This window comes from Epinephelus fuscoguttatus, linkage group LG12 (assembly GCF_011397635.1).
Source record: "Epinephelus fuscoguttatus linkage group LG12, E.fuscoguttatus.final_Chr_v1".
Lineage (NCBI taxonomy): Eukaryota > Metazoa > Chordata > Actinopteri > Perciformes > Serranidae > Epinephelus > Epinephelus fuscoguttatus.
The window spans coordinates 22,612,720-22,636,601 of NC_064763.1; the positions used below are offsets into that span (position 1 = coordinate 22,612,720).

Consider the following 23,882-nt stretch of genomic DNA (forward strand, 5'->3'; position numbering starts at 1 on the left):
CTCTCACTCAATACTGGACCAATTTCAAGAACTGTTCCTCCCTTTAGTCACTCAGATTCAAAAACATGGAAAATAGGAGCCAGGTTGAAAAATTACAAACTTGCCCTTTAACTGTGTTTTATTTTATATAGTTTTATATGATATTGTTAGATTACATATTTTTAAAGCAGGCCAAAGAAAAAGCTTTCTTTATGATCTAATGGAGGCTCATTCAGTAAATCTCAAAGAGTGGATGACTGAGATGCAATCTGGTGTGATGTACAGAACTGAAAATATTCTGCTGCAGCCACACGAGTCAAAAACAAATGCCTACATGCGGACTTTCAAACCCTGCTGTATACGTGTTCGATAAAAGTTGATCTGTCTCCATCCTGTGTCTATGCAAGGTTGGTAAGGTCAGCCGCCTCCGTGGCAGCTCTGACATTCAGTCTGGCCTCTAGCGAGACCAAACGAGTCCCCCTCGCACCTACAGACCAGCCGAGGAATAAAAGAGATCTTTTTTCCACCAGACAGGGTTGTGTGGAGACACACAAGACATTTGTGGTCTCTCCTTCATCTCCTGTGTATATGTGAGAGCCTCACTGCCCCCAGTTCTTCCCCCAGCAGACACTGGCTCGGGGCACTGGGCAGCCAGCTGGTGACTCTGTGGAGAGCCAGGCAAACACAGGCCCAGCATGGCAAACATCTCACCTCTGTGTCTGTATGGGAACATCTGGCCCTCCCAGGCTCGCAGGACCCTCCGTCTGTCTGCCTGTCTGACTGTGAGCCTACACATGCTGCTGGTGTGTACCGGTGTTGTCATGGCACCAGGATTTTTACTCCTACACTGGTTTAGTATACACAAAAACAGTCACTAAAATACCAAAGCAAACAAGGCAAATGTCACGCAACATCCACAGCACTATTTACTATTTTTAAATTACTAATTTAGAATGTATAGGGCCTTTATTACTGTTGAACAGAAGACAACGAAACGAGGAGCGATACTCCTGACTGGTGCAATAAAAGACACAAGAAGATACAACATTGGTTTTACAATAAGTTAAATAAATAGAATGCATTTTTTCACGAGAGTTGGAGTATTTATTGCACTAGATGAAATGTAATTACTTAAGTAGAATAAATGTAATTATCACACTATATTAAATATATTTATTGCACTGGATTAAACGTAATTATTGCACTGGAATAAATATCATTATTGCACTATAATAAACTGAATTATTGAACTAGAATAAATGTAATTATTGCACTAGAACAGATGTGGTTTTTGCACAAGATCCAGTAGATTTTCCCTTAAAAAAAATAGCAGCTTTGTTTGCATCTTTAGCACAGGAATTCTTATAAGTCAGGATGTTAAAGTTTGTTTTTTCAATCAGTTTAGGTGGAGTAAGATTAAATTTGCTACGTATCGAACCCTTAATAGTTTTTGGTGGTACAGACCAAAATGAGTTTATTTAAGTGAGTATCAAAAACTATCAAGTACCGAAAGCTGGCATCGAATGTCTGGTTAGATTTGTAATCTTGGCTACTTATTCTTCGATGAAATCATGATTTGTATCAAAATAAATCTGAACTCAACATATTCAATCTCTTCTTCTGGCCTGTACCAGTGAGATGGAGTCATATGAGTAATAGAGTTAGGCCAGATGATAAAACTCCTTTTCCTATCGCTCACTCTCCCTTGCTTTCTTGCATCACGCCTGCTCATACAGATCTCCTGCGGCCGTCCAATGATTCAAGACTGATGAGGCATGCTCAAAGGTCTATGCCATTGAGCACAGCATTAATGCACCCAGCAGCAAATTTTTTGCCATCGACCCCCGTTCCCTGCAATAAGGACAGAGCCATCAATCAGGCCGAGATAGCAGACACCAGACACGAGCTGATGAAGTAGGGGACTTTGGAGCTAATGACAAATGGATCTCTCAGATATGGTCACAGTATACTATGACAGTCCGCCGAGAACACTTGACCTTTAGCGAAAAACCCTGAGCCACTTTTTGCCAACACTGAGCAATGCAAAAATGGAGAATATATGCAAACTGCTGTTGCTGTTAAGGAAGTGTGGTTATTGTGTGAAAACTCCTGGGTCCAGCTGAGAGTCTCAGCCCCGTCACTCTCAGAAGAGCTGCTCCTGACCGGCCCAGCCCTCCTCAGTTCTCACACCAAAAGCTCTGGGAGTGACCTTCAGGAGGCCTGCTAGTCCTGCTAATTGGGGTCTCTACAGAGCACAGCAATACACTCCCCCCACACACTCCACTGGAGGAGGGATTCAAGGAGAGGGGGGAGAGATAGATAGCAGGGGCCTGTGTTATCTGCTTGCTGCGAAACAGACAAAAAAGTGGAACCTGGGCATAAAAACTGAACTTCCAAATACAGAATTAAACTTGGGCTGCACTGAAACAACACAGATGCAGAATATCAACCCAATCGCCTGAATAAATGTTGGCGTGTACATTTCTGCAAACCACAGATACATTGTATTGGTACGTTATTATGTAGTGCAGCATTTCCCAAACCTCTCCTGGAGCACCACTGGTCCTGCATGTTTAAAGGCCAGTTCAGACCAAAGATTCCAGATGCAACGAAACGGTTTTAGATCATTGCAGAGAAAAGTTGCAGTGGTCTGAATGACTCAGTTGCATATCGGCTCAGGTCGGCTCATGCAGTTGCAAGGGATTCAACCTGTTCAATCAATGCGCAGACCATCTAGAACCTTGTAACCAATCAGCTGTAAGCTCGTATTTTTTTTGTTTTTTTTTTGGTACAGCTGGGTACCCACGTGGGCTGTATGCATGGGTGCACAGTGTGGCTGTTGCACACACACAGTAGTAAACATGGCATAATGCTAAAGCCACGGCAGAATCGCTGTCATTTCGAAGACAGTGCAATACAACGCAAATAAATGGTAACATTAGGGCATCTAACCACAGACGGTGGCGTGCAAGAAGACTTGAGTGCTCTGCTGCTGCATCCCTGTGCCCTCTGGGGTTTGTTGTGCTGTTCAGCTTTACGTTACGTCGTTACATACCAGTTGCTGTAGAAACGACAGCGGCTTCGCAAGAGCCAGTCTCTCGGTATGAACTGTATTGTTGCGAGTCGTTGCAAGGCCATTTAGTTGCAAATGGGTGCACGTAGTTGCAAGTCACTGCAAGTGGAATCTTTGGTCTGAAGGCTGCTTAAGATCTCTCCCTGCTCCAACACAGCTGATTCAAATGAACAACTTGTTATTAAGCAGCTTCAGGAGTTGGTAACGAGTTGATCCTTTGAATCAGCTGTGTGCTATGCAGGACAAGGGGCGGCCCAGAAGAGGTTTGGGAAATGCTGATGCAGTGGATCTTTATGTTTTCAACAACGCTGTTTTAACGTGTGGTTAGGTTTGGCACAAAAACCACTTGGCTACGGTTAGGAAAAGATCGTGTTTTGACGTAAAATACCCTGTTTTGGGGGCACAGTCCCAGCTGGAAATGCACCAATGTCTCTGGTGGCTAAAAGGTAAATGCTAAATAAGACTTACGTGCTTAAAAAAACTATTGTGGCACTATTCCAGAAGTAAATGCAGCAATGTCTCTGTTAAAAAAAATAAACCGCTTAACATGGCAATATCTGTCCTGGAAACACAGCAACGGCTTATGAAAAAACATAAGTGGTGACTAAACTAAAAATGCGCTGCAGTGATGACTTGCAGTTTTGTTTGCTGGTCTCGAACAATTGTCATCCACCATCGCCTCCACTTCCCGATGACAAACTCAGCTCATATACTGCGTCACTTTACAAACATTGATATGATACACATAAAATGTACAAATATAACGTGTCTGTGGTTTGTTTAAATGTACAATGCCAACATTTTCCTTCTGGCAACTGGGCTGTGATAGGGCTGGTCAACAAAAAAGTAATCTAACACTGACCGACAGAAATTCCTCTGATATGAAAATCCATCGCAAATTCTCCTTCTTTATTAATAAGAATAACTAATAACACTTTTTTAGGGTTAATTTTTGGAACAAAATGAAGAAAGTCATTGTTAATCTAGACATAACAAATCACATTGTTAAGAAAACACTGCCATATGATTAAAATGATCGACGTTAGAAGATAAATTAATATATTGACCATAACTCACTTAAGTTACAGCTGACAACAGTAAAAAGATATAAAGTACTTGAATTAATAATCAATTATTAAAATAGTTGCCAGTATTTTTTGTTGATGAACTAATCAAATAATGAACCACCGTGTGGCAGAGATGCTGTGAATGTTCATCCCTGACCGGTGAGACAATGTAGTAAATCATATAGAACAAATAAAAGTAAACTTCATAGTAGCTAAAATAAGATAAGATCCCGGGGGAAACTGCTATGCAGCAGCTGCAAAACAAAGTTGGATGAGTGTGGATACAAAGAGTGCAAATACACAAAAGACTAAAACAACATAACAGTAAGAATAAAAGCTAGACAACAGTAAGGTGCAATCCAAATACAGCTACTATCAGTGAGAATATCAATTGAAAATAATAAATTCCACCTGGGGAAAAAATTATGACGGTATCTGAAGAAGTAAAAAGGCCCACAAAGTGAATCATGGGTTTGTAAAAGGGAGCGTGGGTCAGGCAGGTCAGTGCTCTGTTCTCAGGTAATTTAGAGGCGGCTCGGCCTGCTGCAGCTATGCACTGAGCCAACACATCATCACATCAGGGCCACTTCCTATCAGCGCGATCAGCACTCAGAATAAAAGAGGAAGAAAATGTACAGGAAGTCATCCTGTAAAAACAAGATACTGAGAGTCTTTATCTAGGAAAAGTTGTTAGAGAGCCGGTTTTTAAGAATGCATTTAATCTAGGTGTAGGTCGGTAGAGATAAAATAGTTCCTATATGAAACTGCTCACAACTAGGTCTGTGGATTGTGACTGGGTCATGATTTCTAGAAAGCGACATTGAATTTTTTCACATGTATATGTTTGTCATTTTGAGCAACATAAGCTGAGTTGCATCTAGTTCTATTATACCATAGAGAAGGCAGACATCTCTGTGCCGGATATCTCCAACGCTTGGCAACTCCCTCCAAAACAATCTAGACTAATAAACAGCACTACAGATTAAAAGAAAAATGATTTTAGGGTGAGCTGTCCCTTTAAGAGTAAAAGACACTTTTCTGCAGGAATGAAAGGACATACAGTGAACCTGGTAACCATTTTAAACTGATAGATTCAGTGAATGAGACTTTTAGCAAAGGGTGGCCATGAATAGAAAGGTCTGCATTTAATTTGCTAATCCATCATTCCAATTGTGCTCGGTAACAAAGGGAGAGGAGAGTGGTGGGGCATTCAGAGGCAATGGAGCATGCTGAGGGGTGCGTGTGTGGTTCTCCATGGAGCCAGAGAGGCCGTGGCCCTTGGCCCTAAAAGCCAGGCCAGCGCTGGGGAGAATGGACTCCGATGAGCTCAACGCAGGCAAGACTAATCCCTTCATGTCCAAAGAATTGTTTAACTATGTTTGGCTTGATTAACCCAAACCCCTCGATTGCACTTACAATCTATTTGTTCAATCAAATCTCCTGCACTCATCATGCTGCAGTGTGTGGGTGGTGATGGTGAGGGAGAGAAAGAAAAAGAGAAAGAACGAGAGAGAGAGAGAGAAACAAAGGAGGCTGCAAAACAATCCATTTGGAGGAAGCATACAGAAGTCAAAAGGACAGCTTTTTTGTTCGACTTGCAATTCTCCAAATGCACATGAGTTCCTGCGAACCAGCTGTTGCTAACATTCAAAGGTCAGAGAACTCTTGCCTTGAGAGATTTCAAGTAGAAAGTCAGCTGCGGTGTTTCAGCATACTGCACTGCCATGCTGGGTTTTACCAGCTTCATGGGAAAAAGGGAATTTAAAGGCACTCTCCCCTGCGTGGAAAAGAGGTTGCCAGGAAGATTAACCCAGCTTCCTTTTATAGCCTCTGACAAGAGGTTAAATCACACATTACACTGCCTGAAATGTCTCCTAGTAATTAGATCAAGAATATTACTCTCTCTTCTTCCCCTTGCAGACTGCAGCTGATCAAAGCCTAATGATGGTGTCAGTGCCATTGGCAGTGCTGGCTGGGTAAATCTCCCCATCGGGATGGCAATCTGTCAGGGCCGCGAGCCCTGCTAAACAGCACAGGACATGAGTGCACAATGGTGCTTGACACAAAGTAGACTAAATGAGCCACATCTTTCACCAACAAGCGATCTATCAGCATTAAAATTCACCGTTATGATGAAACATCTTTTTGTTTCGCGATTTTATATGTAGTCGCACAGTCTGGTGGAATCACAGCCTCAGTAAAAAACAACCACTTTTCGTGGCACAATCCTGGCAGGAAATGCAGTAATGTCTCGCTGAGAAATAACAGCTTAATGTGGTACAATGCCGGCAGAATACGTAGTAATGTCTCTATAAAAAAACAACTGCTTTTCGTAGCAGTATCCCAGCAGGAAGCACAGCAATGTCTCTGTAAAAATAACTGCATTTGGTGGCATGATCCTGGCTGCAAACGCAGTAATGTTTTGGTAAAAAAAAACAACAACCGCTTAACGTGGCACAATGCCGGCAGGATACATAGTGATGTCTTTTTAAATAACAACTGCTTAATGTGGCACTATGCCAGCATGAAACACAGCAATGTCTCTACAAAAAACAACTGTTTTGGTGGCACTATCCTGGCTGGAATCGCAGCAATGTTTTGGTTAAAAAAAAAAAAAAAAAAAAAAAAAAATGCTTTTCTCAGTAAAAAACAACCCCTTAAAGTGGCATTAGGCTGGCAGGAAACACAGCAATGTCTCTTTAAAAAACAACTGCTTTCAGCATAATCCTGGCTGCAAATGCCGCAATATTTTGGTAAAAAAACAACCACTTCTCGTGGCACTATCCCAGCAGGATACGGAGTGATGTCTCTGTAAAAAACAACCACTTTTCGTGGGACAACCCTGGCAGGAAATGCACTGGTGTCTTGCTGAAAAATAACCGCTTAACGTGGTACAATGCCAGCAGAATACATAGTAATGTCTCTATAAAAAACAACTGCTTTTTGTGGCACTATCCCAGCAGGATACACAGTGATGTCTCGGTAGAAAAACAACCACTTAACAGCACATCCCCAATACAAATGCAACAACGGGTCGCTTAAAAAAACACCAAAGTTTGGTGGCTAAAAAGTCGTGAAGAAATGCAGCGATGTTTCTGTACAAATCAGTTACTTTTTGTGGCACTATCCGCGGTGGAAACGCAGTGATGTTTGGAAAAAACAACCGCTTAATGTGGCATTATCCAAGCAGGAAACGCAGCAACGTCTGTCAAAAACATAACATTATGCTGAGTCGAAACACAGTGACGAGATGCTTAACAACACCCATGATCGGTGGCTAAGAAGTCATGGGAAACGCAGTGATGTCTCGGTAAAGAACAGTATGTTTTTGTAGCACAATCCCTGATGGAAACACATTGAAGTGCCTTAAGTGCGGCTGGAAATGCAGCCATAATTTGCTGAAGAACAACTGGTTTTGTTGTTTGTTGTTCTCGAACAGCTGCCATCCACCATCCCCTCAGCCTCCCAATGTCAAAGTCAGCTTATATGCCATGTCGCTTTAGAAACATCAATATGATACCTATGAAATGTACAAATATAACGTATCTGTGGTTTGCAGAAACGCACAATGCCAACATTTTCTTTCTCCTCACAGTTGAGAACCACACAGTCAGCTGAGATGCAGAGAGACGTTGGTGACATCTGTGAGTTTTATCCTAATAACAGTGAAACCCACCACCAGTGTATCTGCTGTCTTTCCATGCCAAAGCAGATCTAAGCAGCACCTGGTCCCTTGATGGGGTGAGGGGGCTACTGGCTATTAATTACAGAAAGCCGACACGCAGTGCAGGCAAACCCTCGCAATGAGACCCTGGGACGTCAGATACACAGCAAGACGAATGCGTCTCTGTCACACAGCAACACGACCTGCCTCAGGACTCTTTACACACGAGCACTTTTCAAGTATGCCTTTCAAACTGTGGCCCAGCCTTCTTCCTCTGCCCCCACCCCGTCTCCCTCTCTATCTCAATCACATTCTGCGGATGTTACACTACTTCAGGGGATATTCTCCCACTAATGCAAAAATGGTTGTGCGGTAGTATGATAAAAGTTGACATTTTCCTTTTCTAATTCAATACTTCCTTTGTAAACAACCTTGCCTTTTTTTAAGAAGGCTGCAAACACGTCACACAGAATGGTCAATTTCATTATATGCTCTCCGAGTCAAACAAAAGGGGGAAATGGCGGGAGATATGCCAATCATTTATCGTTGAAGGATGTGTGACAAAAAGAGGCCCTAAAAACCTGACAGCTTTTTCTTTCTCATGTCAGCTCCTGGAAAAAGGGGCCCCAGACAACAGACTCCTGCAAGAGGTCTGACCCCGGTCTTAACCCCATACAGGTGGCAACACAGGAAGCAGGAGTGCTATTCATGCTACACAGGAAGAAAACGTTTTCACCCAAAGACCTGCTCTCAGAGATCATTTAGACCGGCACAAAGACAGCTCAATGCCAGTGAAGTGTATTCTGATGTGGTGAAAAGCAAATCCCCTTCAACACATTAATGGTAAAGACTCTGTAGACTAAAAGCATCTGGATAAGGGGGTTTGAGAGTCACGATGGTAGATAAAACTTTACAACTACGTAGCAACACTATTATTCTGTGAAGGCTGTTAATTTTCAAGTGCTGGCAGAATGGTTCAAAGTTTAAATAACAACTTTTAAAGGGATACTCTGCAGATTTTAAACCAGCTTTGTATCATAACAATGTTGGTGTGTGTAAATGAACTGTGTTAAACTTCCCTCCATCTTACCAGCGCCCAGATCTTTCTGCTCACTTGCCAGCAAGAATCCACCGCATTACACATGTCACTGGCTCTTGCACCATTGCTGTCAAAAGCCATTTTTGCACATAGATCGTGCAATAGGGCTGCTACCAGGTCCCTTTATTATGCTGCCTTTGCTTTTTTTTACACATAACCAAGCAACCCAGCATCATGCCACCCCAGTAGGTGATTTCAGACAGCATGCCCGCGTTCCGGAAACAAAAGAGTTGTGATAGGCCTGACATGTAACACAACAGCATCAGCTTCTATGGTGACGTATAACATACACATTAGGCAGCGCTTTCTAAACCACAACAATGGCATAACATGGCAATAAATGGTAATTTACTGTCCCTGTTATAGGGCAGCTGGTCTCATCCTCTGCTCTGTGGGTGAGGAGCTCCCAAATTTGCGGACATGTTCTGTTGTCCATCTTTGAGTTAACTGCTAACTGCTGCTAGCTGCTTTTTAAATCTCCGGCTGTTGGGTCACACACATATCGTGATCCCCATTGCACAATCATACCATTTATAAAGAACAGTGCGGCAGAATAACAGTGCAAAATTCTCACCTTGAACAGGCAGTGTAAAAGGGGAGGCAAATATAAACCACACTGTTACTATGCTGCAAATTTCTCCCTTAAATGTTTTCAGAAACATATTTTAGCTTTCTGTTTAAATGTTATACGAGATCATTATTACCAGCTAGCCACCATACTCTTTTTTTGGATAAGCAACTCGCATTACGTCACGCACCAGCGGCAGCATTTATTGGTCCAGTGCAGTGCAGAAGAAGACTGCACTGAGATTGAGATCCTGCTGTACTGAACACAAATCTCACAGAGCAGGCAGATTTAACTTTGCTGTGCGTGGGAGTGGGCTGTCAAAAAACAAACCACGTTAGTTAAACTCACGTTACAGATTCAGCCGTAGCCTCTGTTGCTACTGTTGCGGCTGTAAAACGGTGGACAAATCATTTTGAGCATCACAACACCTGCAAGGCGACTTGTTTCACTTTTAGAATTTGAACATTTCGGTCTGATAAAATTCGGATTCTGAAGTTTTTATCCCCATTGAAGTTAGCATAGGGCTAACCTGGAGGTTAGCCTGCTCAGCTAGTGGAAGTCAGCTGGTGCAAATGCTGTGCCCATTCTATGAAAGATGATAAAACAAGGAACACTAACCATTTCTGGAGTGTCGTTTACCTACAAGCATGACACAAATGTGATGAATGAGGGCTGCGGTTGCAGGCAGGAGCAAACATGCAAACTGCATGAATGGGCGGCAATGGTCAGAAATCTGCACAGGGCTCTACAGTGCATTTTGGAAGTTATCGGTTTTCTGCTTCTTGAGAAAAAGTGAATGTCACAACCTCTTTTCTCTATTTTCTCTGTTCATGCAGCACCAATGTCAAAAGTTTTTGCGTCTTTCTGCGGCATAGACAGCCTAGATTTATGAAAAGATCATCTTTCTGACAGTGAAGCACTTTTTTTTTTTTTTTTTTTACAAAGAACAAAAAAGTGCTATTGGTGACCAACAATCTTAACTAATAAAAAATCATGTTATATATATAGTCCCAATGCACAAAAACTGTCATGTCAAGCGTGTGTCCTCTAGTTCAGGAGAATAACGCAACCTCTGTGCGATTGCTGCTCAGCTGAGTCCAACTACAGAGTTGAACTATGAACTGTGATTACAGCCAACATCCCCCCCGCAGGGCGACAACTGCATCTCTGCACATTCCAGGAAATGCAGCCAGCTGAAGACAGCAAATACACCAGAGAGGAGGAGACATAAACAACGTAAGCTAGTTTGAGAGCCACGCTGATGTTTACTGTCTCACTAAGTGCATTTCATCCCCACTGCTTTCACAGCAGCGGCGGTATTTCAGCATGCGGTACAGAGGGGCTGCTGATGCCACAGGTCTGTGTACAGAGGGCTCAGTCACAGGCTGGAGAGACTGTTTGGACAATGTAGGTGTCAGACACACTGCCTGTCTGGAATAAAGATTCAGTTCAGCTGTTACAAAACACCCCCTGGTTCCTTTCTAGTGAAGGTTCGATAAAAAACTAACTCGACTGTTTTTGGAGTGTAACTGTTGAAAGTCTAATAGGAATTTCTGCCTTGTTTGACTTGCTATCAGGGAGAAAGGTCTGCATTTGATTCAAACAGGCACCGAATGACATGCCAGAGATTAGCCTCTGAAGGTCACAGTCTTCGCCTATCCTTTCAGCCGCTTTTCACAACACAACCCCGGGCCCTTTTGAACAACAGGAAGAATGTCATCTGGTTACTTTTCAAGGCACGGAGATACCATTCACTGTGGCCAACAATGGCTGCAAACAGGACCAGAGGGTTAAGAGGTTATGAAGGGCCCCATTCTAAGCGCCGCTCGATCTCCAGTACACCGCACGCACACAGAGAAAACACACCCACACACTGAGGCCTGGAGAAGTGGTACGAGCGATGATAAACTGAGGAAGGGTCATGGCAAAGTGCCGTGCACTGACCGCTCGCCTCAGCCTCGGTCCCTCCCCAGCAAAGCTCTTAACAAACCGAGCCTCCGAGCATGGACTGCTTTGTCTGGGCTGCAGATTCATTCACTGCTTTGTCATTTTGGAGAATATAACTATATGACACCCTTGACTCCATCCTTCAGGTTATCGTGTCTTTTCAAAGGTTACAAAGAGCAAAAAACACTATTTTGTTTATTACACAGCTTCTCTCTTAGCAAGAAAATAAAAAACTGGGATTTTAAATACTTTGAATACATAACTTTAATGGCAAATTCACAAAAGGATTGCACAGCATCTAACTAACCTAACTGTGCTGAAAAGCAAATAGTGTCTTGGTGCTCCTGTGCTATTTGCACTACGGCTGGGCAATATGTTGAAACAATATTAATATCATGATATGAGACGAGATACCATCTTAGATTTTGAATCTCATCATATTGTATTTTCTAGGTGTTATAGGCTACACTACAGTACAGTTATGTAATTTTCTGAATTTACCAGACTGTCCTAGTTGTTCTATTAATTGTATCTATCCACTTAGTCTTTATATTCACATCGCTGATGATTATTAGCAAAAATCTTGTGCAAATAATTGGTGAAAGCATCAATAGTCAACCCTGCAACATGGTCGTGATATCAGTATTAAGGAATTTGGTCAAAAATATTGTTCTATTTGATTTTCTCCATATCGCCAAGCCCTTCCTCAAATATATGACTTTCAGGGGCAAATTCACAAAAGGGTTGCGCAGCTTTCACAGCCTCTAAATCTGCACAAACGAGACAGAAAGAAACTTTAAGTCTCAGTGCACCCACAGATGGTGAAATGCACCCAAAACTCCCCTGCTAAACAAACAGCATCTCTGTGCTCCAGTGCCATTTGCACATATTTAAATTAGGTAACAAGCATAGATTTGGCGCAAAATCAGCCCCTTTCTATGCAAATGAGCCTCATTGCAAAAACAGTCCACAAAGATCAGCGCTAAAAGTAGGGATGACACAAGAGGCGATACTTCTGTACCAAATTGATGTCAAAATTTTGAAACTGCATCACTACTCATTTTTCTTCAGTGCAGTAGATACCAGGGATGCAGTTCTTTCATACCTGACAGGTACAGGTATTGTAGTCTGCTGTAAAGTGCCAAAGAAGAAAAACGCCTACCAGCCAGAAGAACAACACTTGGAAGACGCTGTTGACTGTGGCTGCAATGACAGCTCTACCTTTTTTACCTGAGGCAGACATATTGTGTTAGTTCATTGAAATGAGAGCACAGTGCATTTACATGATGCTACAAACTCTGCGTGGCGAAGCACTGTGCGGTTATTCTGCACTGAGCGCTGCACGTGTGGCTTCTTTTTTTCTGGTTGCCAAAAGTTGCAAAATGATCAACTTTAGTAAAACGCAGCAACCGCTCATCACTGTCATTTTTTAACCCAGCCGTCCGGTCACAGTGGAGGAGGGGCGGGACAAATAGCTTACCACAAAGACCCGTCGCTGTCACATCTTACGCGTACAAGCGCTGAACAACAACAATGGAGGAGAAATATGTTGATATACTGTAGGCTATATATTAATTTGTTTCCTTGCCCACAAAATCTCATGAACCCACATGGACTCGTACTCTGGGTTTGAGGCGGATCAGCAGGGAACAATAATAACATTTAAATCTAATTTTCATGTTTTCATGTTGGTTGGAACAGAAGCGCAGTTTCTCTCTGTTACATTTAAATTCCTGGCCTTAAGTTTTGAGGAAGGTCGGTCAGAACCTGTGGCTCATGGTCTGAAGATTTCTGTTTTCTTTTTCCCTCTGTTGTTCTGCCGTCTGTGTTTTGGCACAAAGGCAACATTTATGCTTTGCTACATAGATAGTTGCAATCAGATGCAAAATAAGGGCAAACTGCATTCAGCTACAAAACTTAATGGCCGTGTTTGCACTGCAGTATCATTGGTGAATCAGCCCTTAAGACGGGAGATAGCAGTTGCATGGTGATGCATGGTGCTATCTGCAGCCGCAATCCATTCTTTGGGAATTCACCTCTGTGTATTCTTGTTGCAGTAGAGAATGTGACATAACTTCTTACGGTTAGCCAAATGCAACCATGTCACGTAACTCAGATTCTGGTGATTGAAAGTAGCATTCCTCTAAAACACACGACACCCTGTGTTCGATGGTAAAAATGATGTGGTATTATTCACGTTGTGAGGCTTGTTCCAAAAAGACTAAGACTACAGCCGGAGCTGAAATCCACCACCAATTTAGTCTCTAATGAACCCTCTGAAATATTAAAAATAAAGCCCAATTAGCCGACAGCATTTTACATCTCCTCCCTCTATAATCCTCTGGTAGCTTAGCCTTATCTAATGTCTGCGCCAACTATGACACTTTGAGCTCACTCTCCCTCTATCCCCTCCACTTGATATCCCCTACAGCTTTGCTGGTGCTTTGTTGTGGCATTCTTTCTGACCCCGCAGACCGGGTCAGACTCTGAGCCTCGCTGGTGGTGGCTAATGATGCCCTGATATGTACAGTTGGCATGGCTGTTGGAAAACTGCAGCAATAACCACGGACATGCTAATGGCATCTATTAGGATTACTTAAGAGTGATATGGGACTCGCTTGGCAACCCTCTTATTACAGAGGGGTTGGTGGAGGGGGGGGTGGAGAATGGCAGTGGAGGGTCAGTGATCCGATTGAAGCGACCTTATCTTGTGCCATAAACAGATAACAGTATCTGCTCTTCTGCTGTTCCTGCGAGATGGAGGTGGATAAACAACCCTGTCGTCTCCAGCGCCGCCTGACAAGCCTGATCAGACAGACGCTGTCCTAAACCAAGCCTTGTTCCTCCTGCTGCTGTTTTTGCAGTGACTGTCACCCAGGGAGACTTAGATTCTTCCTCCGATTGCCCTCCAGCTGAAGACACAACAATTCTCAGAAAGCCCTTTGGTCTTGGTGTTTGTAACGTCAGGTTGCAGCACTCCCTGGCTTGAAGCCTCGGGTTTGCTGATTACGCAAACTACCCAGCAAGAGCAGGGCTTTTTTGACCTAATTGGACCTGCCAGCTAGCATGCAAATCCCTGCAAAAAAATAAAAAGGAACACAAAAATGTAGCAAACAAAGTGGGTCCTCGAATCAAGCCTATTGCTTGTAGTCATTTGGCACGACATAAAACAACCGCTAAATTCCATGTAACAGCTGACCCGCAGCCTGAGCCCTGCAGGTCGGTCCCTTGTTCTCAGAGGTATCCAGAAGTTGCCCGTGATGTCCCAAACACCTGATCTGGATGTATCATGTGGCCACAGTTTTTTACTCCCAGCCTGACCTGCATTTGACCCTCTCACACTGGGTCTCCTGACTTTAACACAGATGCTTCCAAACATTTGTGCTCTGTCTGAAAACAGACCCATACCTTTTCCACCAAAATCAGCGCATGTAGCACAGGAAAACCTGCTAACAAAAAGCAACAGACCCCTTTCCCATTGCCAACAGACTGAGCCATGTACACACATCTGCAGCAGAGGGGTACAAGAGTGTGCCTTTCTGTGTGTTTGTTTCTTTTTCTAGTGTGTCACATTCAACGTCAGGAAAAGAGGGCTACGTTCTGCCTTTACAAAATGCTAATTTTAAGGAAAACAATGGGGCGTAATGGGCATTGCCTTTTAATACGGCATGGCTTAATTCAATTCAATGAATAAAAACAAAAACTGTACGTACAATAAGTAAAGAGCCACCAAAATTCGGTTTATATATATATACACATCACTGCTGATTGGGTCACACGTCTGACAGCCCCAACAAATGATAGAAAACGTACCTCAAAGCCCGTTGCACACCGTTTCAAAGAAATATGTCAAAAACCCCAACACCAAAACAATGCTTACCATTTTTACACTGAACATGCCCCGGGTTAGTAAACAGTAGAAAGCAGCATGGAGGTCAATGAAAACATTACAGTGGTTACATCTTTTTAATATCTGTTACTTATTCCGTCTCTCTTTCAAACTTGGTGCTGACTAATTTGAAGCCATGTTCAGGTGCTGCTTGGGTGGAGTCAGATGGTGTTTTGTGGCTGCCTGTCATTGCATCTTGCCAGTAAATGGGCTAAAATTAGCGTGTCCCCTCGGGTGTTGCATTTCCATCACTGCCGATTGAAGCCGATCGGAGATGGAGCAGATAAATACCCCGGCAGAGTCATTTGACCCCCGTGAATGCAGATTGTAGCCTGTCCCATTACATTAAAAAGCCAGATGTTAGCGGGTGTTAGTGGGTTTTTTGTGCAGTGGAAAGGGGGCTTCATACAGCTGTGAAGACACTGGGTGGCCTCACAGAGAGTCCCTCCAAGTGGTGGGTGGCTGAGTATGGGCTGACAGCTGCCCCGGTCACTGGAGGACTGAAAGGTGGAGCCGGCTGTAAAATCACTGGTACCTGGGAAATCTCTGCCCTGCAGTCTGGGACATGGGGGTCAGCCTCATTTAGCAAATGGATCCACAAATGCTGCTCATCTAAAACTACCGGGGTGAGGAAAATAAAAATATGCCTTGCACATAAAATTCACAGACAACACCTGCAAGAGATTTAACATACACAGGCCCCCGCTGGAATATGAAAGGAACAAATGTATCGCAGCGAGAGGAGCACACTGTTACACATTTCCAATTCAAGTACCGTCTCTAAAACGCTACATCAAATGGCTGGCTTTGAATAAACCAAAACGAGCATCAGCCAAGTGGCTCATTCCAGCACTGAAAATCATTGCATCAAAAAAAAAAGCTGGGTTAGTTGAGCCATTTCACAGTCAACAATCACAGAATCGGGACTGTTACTAATCAATGTATTTTAATGAGCTCCCTGTGAATCCCAACAACAGCTGAAACATAAAATCTGCTCTGTGGTTCACTCTTTGTACCTTGTGATCTGTTATTCATAGTCTTGCTCTGAAGTCTCCAAGAAATAAAGCTTTGATGTTACACTCTTATTAGTGCCGTCTGAGATGAGCCTAATGTTGGGATCGTTTGGCCGTCACATGGACCACAACACGAAACATCCGGGACTGTGTAAGGTGCTCCGGATGATTGATCATCACTCCCTAATATCTGTTCTTACAAGAAGAAAGTTTGATACAGTGAGGTTAGTATCTAGAAAACTGTGGGGGTGTGCATTTTATATTCACACTGAACTCTACTCACTACTCTAAAGCGTCCACCCAACTAAGCTTAAATACGTAGGTGTGTATATTCTCTGCAATATTTTTTTTTCTGCAATAGTTTAACCTCGTCTACAGGCAGCTGCAGACGGAGAGGCTACAGCAGCCAAGATGCTACGCAAGTATTTTAGAGGAAATTACCCTCCTCTGCCCACAATGTAAATCAATAAGTCCCAATATATTTGTCAGTGGTCGGCTGGAAAAAAACAACTTGCTTTCTTGTCAGTTCGCCCTCAGCAAAGACTCTGGGTTTGCAGGGTGACAGGTCAAAGAGTCAGCACATGACTCACGGGCTGAGGAGGAGAGACACTTTGAAAAGCCACGCAGAGATCTAATTAACACATGCATTCAAGTGGTGTTTCAATTTGGCGGAGGGCTGTAATTTTCTACAAAGCTGCTGACCGGCGCGACATGAACAAATGAACCAGGTGCTCCTGACATTCAGCCTTATCTGCTGCCGTTAAAAGTGAGAGCAAACACACAAATCATCCTCAGACTTAAAGGGAAACTTTTGTTTTTGGCATGTAGGCATTTGTTTTTGACTCGCATGGCTACGGCAAATGATTTGTATCAGTTCTGTACATCGCACCAGATCTGCATCTCAGTAATCCTACTGACCCAATGTGTCTTCACTGAATAGTAATAAGAGCTTTTTCTTTGGCCTGTATTAAAAAGAGCTGCATAAAATTTGAAAATAATGCCACAGAAGCATTGTAACCCAACAATACAGAATAAAATTTGTATAAAATAACAAACAGGTAAGGGGTAAGTTTGGTTTTTTGGAACCTGGAACACATTTTATCACGTTTTTGTGTCTACGTGACCAATAAAGACAACAATTTTTAAAACTGGTCCAGTGTAAGGAGAGAGCAGCTGCAGTGGTGAAACAGGCTGCAATGTAACCACTGTGCACCGTCAATGTACGTCCACTAAAGTGCTCATTTTTTGTCACTGACAGGCTCAGATTGTTATTTTAAGTGTCTGATATCATGATGGAAAGGATCCCTGCAGAGATAGATCATTCTGTTAAGGAGTAAGATCCTTTTTGTTTAACCAGAAACAGCCAAAAAATCTCAATCACCAAACCCACCAGACTCCATTTAAACAAACAGTGATATTATCATCGTAATAGACACTTTGTTCGAAGTCGACAGACACAAAATAAAACTCACAAAAACCATCTTGTCTTTCCACAATTCCAACAATCACCAACTTGTTCGCTTTTACCTTTCGCTGGTCCACTTTGTTTGTTCATGTGTATAACCAAGTCTTGTTCAAGGTGAAGTCTTGTTCTGAAATCTGAAACCCTAAGAGATGCTTCTGTACTCCAACACAACAAACTCTTACCCGTACTACTTCGTCAAACTCTCGCCAACGTTTCCACTGTTGTTTTTCCTCCAACAAGTCACCCCGCACAAGATTACAGAACGAGACTTCTCCTTGAACCAGTCTTGGTCACCACAACAAACAAACCACCCAAAAGGTTAATGTTGCCAGACAATCTGAGCCTGTCAGTGGCGCAAGGACATAAATCGACCGTAAAAACATGCTCCAAGTGGTTGCATTGCAGCCTGTTTAGCAGCTGTGGCTGCAGCGGTCTCTCTCAATACTGGACCAGTTTCAAAATTATTGTTCCCATGAGTCACTTAGACATAAAAAATGTGGAATAAGAGGGTCCAGGTTGAAAAATAACAATTTACCCTTTGATTAAAGTGCTACAGATATTTTTAGAAGTTAATACATTCAAAAGTGCACACAGGAATAAAAGTGACAATTCAATTTTAGTGAAACATGTAAACTAGTTTAAAAATCTCTATATTTTTAAGATAGTATATATGTTGATAATGACTGTCTTTCGAGTGCAAACCTACTGGATCATGAGCAATAGTTACATTAATTCAAGTGTAATAAATACTCTTATTCTAGTGCAATTAATACATTTATTCTAGTGCAATAAATACTTTCTTTTTAGTGCAGTTTAGTTAATTTACTTATCATTTTAGAACCTGTGCTGTTGGCTGTGGATATTTGTTGAAGCAGTTTTTGTTCTGTGTGTTTTTATTGCACTGATCCTAATTTCCTCATTTTGTTGTATACTGTACAATGACAATAATGGCTTTCTGTTTCTATGTACTCTTAGCCTTTGCATCACGATATCTCTTAGTATCTTTGCAGCATTTTATTCTCATCCTTCTGCGTAACTGTCAGATTGCTGTCATTAGAGTCGAGCTGCGTTTTGCAGATGGGGAGAGGCCGTACAGTCATTTGTTTTTAAGACCTAATTAATCTTCATTGTGCTGGGAAACATAGCACCCAAATGCAAAAAGGGTTCGCGATAATTGCAGGGAGTCTAGGGGCCCGAGTTTCCCAGACAACAAGGTCTGCTGAAATTTAATTATCTGCTCTTTGGAAAATGTAAGAGGAAGAAAGCTACATTGCAAAACTGCACTTTTGGGGGAGTAATGCCAGGCTGTTGTTTGAGTCAGGATATCACTGAGCACATCCTCCCTGCTGTCATTACAGTCTCACCTCTGTTATGGTAAAGATAACAGATTTATTAAACTTCAGGCTCGTCATGCAAACAGTTTTTATCTCTCGACATTCCAGTTTTATCATCTTACCATCTACAGCAGAGTAAACCCGATCACTTCCATAGTCCAGTCAGTCACAGGAGTGTTGCTTTACTGCGGGTGTTTTATAATCATATCCGTCAAAGCTCCATGACATTATAGACCGACTACAACAATAAAAGCCAGAGCAGCCAAAGACAACACGGACAGGCTGTGGCAACATTAACATTCCGCCGTGTAAAGATCAGACTCGGAGGGGGGAGAAACATCGATAGGATCCCATTAGTTAAGTGTGCCCTTAGGTTACCCGAAATCTGATCAGAGATAAACCTCTTTCCTTCCAGACACGAATCATCATGGCAACATAAAAAAAGCTGCTCTCCTCCTCTGAAACTACTCCTCCTGCACTCCTCCTCCTCAGTGGTCGAGGTTGTGCGGCAGGATCAGGACGAGCCCGGTGACGTCAACCTTTTGTTATCACCTTTAACACTTGCCTTTGCAGGTGGAAACACTTTTCCTCTGCCGGTGCTATTTGCAGACGCGCTGCTGGCGAGGAGGGAGCGTGCACCACATCTGTATCACAGTGTGAAGACTAAATTTGGATATACGCATGCATGTACTAATGAGTATCGGACACAAGCAGTGGGAGACAACTTTATACTTTCAACAGCATGAGATGAGCACACTTCCAACTTCACCCGCTGCTGGTTTCTACCAGTAGAGCAACTTATAATTACAGAAATATCATGCACGATGAAGATATGAGCGTGATGATGGTTTGGCATGCTGCTTAATCCTCACTGGTTGTTGTAATAATGCAAAAACAGCACAACAACACAAGCCCAGGTTTAATCAGCAGCTTTGCGCAAGAATTGGTGCTTAAATAAATATATTTAGACTTAAAAATGACATTTCAGCAGTGCAGATTTCCACTAGATATACAGACAATACAGTGAACCAGTACAGTAGCTCCAAACCTGCATGTTTTCTGCACATTTCTCTCAGATACACACAATATCCGCTGTCAAAATACAAAATAACACACCTGCAGAGCATGCACACACTGCCACCAGCCAACAACCTGCACAAAATCCCCCTTCGCAACGACACACCTGTAGTCATCATCATCATAATAGTGTACAGTGAGTGTGCCAGCTGACTGCCCAGGCTCCTGGCAGGCTAGCTAACCTAGCCATCCAGTCTGAAACATACACAGTCCCATTGTTGCCTCCTCAAGCTTTCCTCATATTTACGCCACATTTCTGAGAGGATGTCACACACGGTATCGGGCAGCGGGCGTTGTTATCAAGACAGAGCTACTTACTCTCCGTTTACCTCTGCGAAAGGCATCGTTTAGTGCGTCGCCATGGTTTAAAACGGACAGATTTTCTCCCGTTGCCCTGCGCTGCCGAATCACTGCTGCTGCTGTCTGCGGCAGCAACTTCCGGCGCATGCGCAGTAAGCGAGGCCGTCCCAGACTGCGCAGGACAGCCGAGTGGTTTAAAGGGACAGTGAGTGGGTATTTAATTGGACGTCTCAATAATTGTCGGACGAATGCCAAATGGAAGGTGGAATAATTGAAATCACATGTCATATTATAGTGTTAGCTGTTCAATATCAAAAATATATAGAGATAAAATACCTAAAAGTGCTGGACTGGATATATATCTCTCCAAACTGTTGGTATATTCTTGTAATATATTATACTATTCAGTATGACACCATATTCTATGTTATATGACTGTACTAAACTATACATTATGATATATCTTACACGACTAGTTTATACAGTGCTGCAAGTACAAGCACATCACGTGCTGTGCTTAGGGCACCATCAGTCATGATCATACATACTGCATTAACCCTCTCAGTTAAGACCCCATCCTCAGTTAAGACCCCATCCTTTGTCGGCCCTATGGGACGAACAAAACTCCACCACTGACCCAAAATAACCACGTAAGACACCTTAAAACACTCAAATCCATTGGAATAGTAAACAAAAACAACAACAAGGAAACAAGACAACAAAAACTCCCAGGCTGACAGGCAGCAGGACCAGTAGTCCCCCCCACCAGAGGCCTCTCTCCTTTGCTGCTGGCACAGGAGCTCTTAAGCACCTCCTCCATGCCAGGTGCAATGCACCTACTGAAGTAATGCAGCACACCTGGGCAGATCTACAATGGAGGGTAAAGGAACAGCAGCACAGAACACATACAGCCATAACACACAAGCTTTGCTGCCTCTGGTCATAGACTGTAAAAATAATGGATGCAGCTACCGCGATGTTGCCCATTGGTTTGTGGCCTGCCATTTTGAAACCTTGAATTTAGCATTTCACCATCTTGTTTTTTTGGAGCCATTAGTGACCACATTTGGGTGAGAGGCTTGAGTTGTGGAGGAGGAGCTTTCAGACCTAGAGTTGTCTTGCTTTGGTCTGAATCAGGGACTAAGTTTGTTACTAAGTTGCATAATTGTCTAGAGTTGGTTCATGTTCTCACAGCAGCATTTACAAGCAGACAAGATAAAATGCCTTGCACAAGGAAGCTGCTTTTGATTGGTCAGAATTTCCATGTGGGAAAAATCCAGGAAGTAAACAAAACATTGAAGAAGAGTACACTTGCAAGATAAATGTGACACTTTCTAATGTCACAATGGAGGGACAACTACGCAGGTTGATTTTAGCGCTGCTCATCGTGGACTATATTGCTGTCATTGTTCATTTTAGTCAAACCATACAGTTTGAAAACGAGGCGCGGCTCCAACGAGAAAATAATGTTTTGATGCATTGGATGTGCTGAATGTGCATATTAAGGCAGTACAGGAGGAGGTGCACATTAATAATCCTCCAGGACTGTAACATGCTCATGTTTAGCCCAAACAATGTGTCATGTGACTGCAGTTGGTTCAGATCGAGGTCGGAACACGTTCTCACCACAAACAACCAAGACCACTTGGTTGTTTTAATGCACACCCAAGTGTGATTGCTGTGTTCACACCTGCCCAAACAAACCGCACTTCAGGGGCAAACAAACTTGAGTTAAATTGAATCAAACCAAACAGGGCAGGTGAAGAAGCCGAGGAAACTCAGAACATTAACATGACATTAGAGAAAATTAATTTATGGTGTTAGTCCGACTAAAACCAGACTTTTAAAATAAATGTTAACATGTTAGTTGCACTTCTCAAAGTACGGAGGAGTTTGCTTGTTCTTCCTGTGTCAGCTTGGGTTTTTAGACAATAGACAGGCAAACAAACACTGACCACAGTTGGGAGACATTTTCCTTGAGGGATCCCTTGGTTAAGCTTAGGAAAAAAGTCATGGTTTGGGTTAAAATGAATGGATTTCTGTCAGAAATGGATCTCTGAAAGAAAGCCTAGACGAAAAATTTCTCCCATGTGCATGTTCACCTAACAGCAGACATATTCTGCTAACTAGCAGACACGGCCACAGCAAAGAAGCGGAACTTCTATAGTGAGGGCCACTGCTTTCAGGAGCGGTTGAAAATTGGATACTCCTTTCACTGAAAGATGAAACAGTTGCGATTGTCTTATTTATATGGGATTTTTTTAATAACCAATATGATGTGTGTGTCCTGCAGTGTCTGGCACCAGTGCGTTGGCGGCAGATCCATTTAGTCCAGTAGGTTGTGAAGTGGGGTACCAGCATGCCCCACAGGTGTTTAATCAGATGGGGATCTGGGGAATTTGGAGGCCAGGTTGATGCCTTGAGCTCTTTGTCATGTTCCTCGGATCATCCCTGAGCGATGTCTGCAGTGTGGCATGGTGCATTATCCTGCTGGGGGGCCACTGCCACTGGGGAGTACTGTTGCCATGAAGGGGGGTACTTGGTCTGCAACGGTGTTTGAGTGGGTGGAACATGTCAGGTGGTATCCACATGAATGCCAGAACCAAAGGTTTCCCAGCAGAACAATGCATTGATCAGTGTTGTTCACTGGGCGGGGTACACCCTGGACAGGTTGCCAGACTATCACAGGGCTGACACATAGAGTCAGACAGCCATTCACACTTGGGGCAATTTAGAGTCACCAATTAACTTGCATGTCTTTGGACTGTGGGAGGAAGCCGGAGTACTTGGAGAAAACCCATGGTGACACAGGGAGAACATGCAAATAGACGGGCTCATCCACCCCGGGTTCTAACCTCTTGCTGTGAGGCGACAATGCTAACCACTGCACCATGTTGCTGCTCATTATAATTTAACATACTTCTTATTTTCCATTTTATGTTTTCTATAATTTCTCCATAGTAAAATAGATGAGCAACTGTAAGGTGTCCCTTTATCTCCCCCCGGGGATCAATAATGTATTCCTGATTCTAACTCTGATCTGGTACACTGGCACAAGATTTGCCTTTAGCTTTTTATTACTGTTGCATTTTGCATCATTGTGCCCTTCACCCATTGTGTTATGAATCTTGTTGTGGAAGATAAAACCCAGTGAGAAGAGTCCACGGTCAATAGTGTCACATGCTCTGTGATTTGATGAAAGGTTCTATTTGTGCAGCCTGATGTGTATAGCTCCCTAATCAAACACTTATATTTCTGTGACAACTAAAATAAATTACTCCATTACAACCACCCACCTGCCCTCTCCACAGTATTGACACCGTTTTATTACCAGAGAGAGACAGATGGACAACACTGAACACTGAACACTGTGGCAAGTTATGGGAGTGCTGGAGAATGTGTGCTCG

The 23,882-nt window shown here is 43.0% G+C and overlaps 1 protein-coding gene across 3 annotated transcripts in view; it reads right to left on the reverse strand.

Annotated features, from left to right (window-relative positions):
• fam222ba (family with sequence similarity 222 member Ba) overlaps positions 1 to 20,612 on the reverse strand; it is a 50,657-nt gene extending 30,045 nt beyond the window's left edge. The window contains exon 1 of one of the 3 annotated variants that reach the window (XM_049592401.1): positions 20,494 to 20,612. The gene's annotated coding sequence lies outside the window, so the exon portion shown is untranslated. Of the gene's footprint in view, positions 1 to 19,220; positions 19,601 to 20,493 lie in introns of those variants that run through there. The other 2 variants (XM_049592402.1, XM_049592403.1) reach the window with 2 other exon arrangements.
• Between the last annotated feature and the right edge of the window lie 3,270 nt (positions 20,613 to 23,882).